Source organism: Penaeus monodon, chromosome 23 (assembly GCF_015228065.2).
Source record: "Penaeus monodon isolate SGIC_2016 chromosome 23, NSTDA_Pmon_1, whole genome shotgun sequence".
Taxonomy (NCBI): domain Eukaryota; kingdom Metazoa; phylum Arthropoda; class Malacostraca; order Decapoda; family Penaeidae; genus Penaeus; species Penaeus monodon.
The window spans coordinates 42,043,874-42,044,114 of record NC_051408.1 but is presented as its reverse complement, the minus strand read 5'-3'; the positions used below and the strand labels follow the sequence as shown (position 1 = coordinate 42,044,114).

At 37.8% G+C, this 241-nt stretch overlaps 1 protein-coding gene across 1 annotated transcript in view; it reads left to right on the top strand.

The window, feature by feature from the left end:
* The window catches only part of LOC119588090 (ADAMTS-like protein 4), a gene marked incomplete at its 5' end in the record, with an annotated part of 6,687 nt that overhangs the window by 539 nt on the left and 5,907 nt on the right, over positions 1–241 (top strand).

The following is a 241-nucleotide window of genomic DNA, read 5'->3' as shown; positions in this document are numbered from 1 at the left end:
TACAGCTATTTAGGATAGGGTAAATAGTACAAATACTGTGGAAGGCGTGATGTGATGCCAGCAAGGGTGATGATGTGGTGCAGAAAATGTGGTGCAGGAATCTGATGGATAATTGCGGTTAATTGTGATGATTATGATGAGTAGCTATGATGCTGTAAGTAATTAGGATGTGATGAGCGATTGTATTCATGCGGCGAATAATTTTGATGATGTGATGATGATATTATGATAACATTATGAG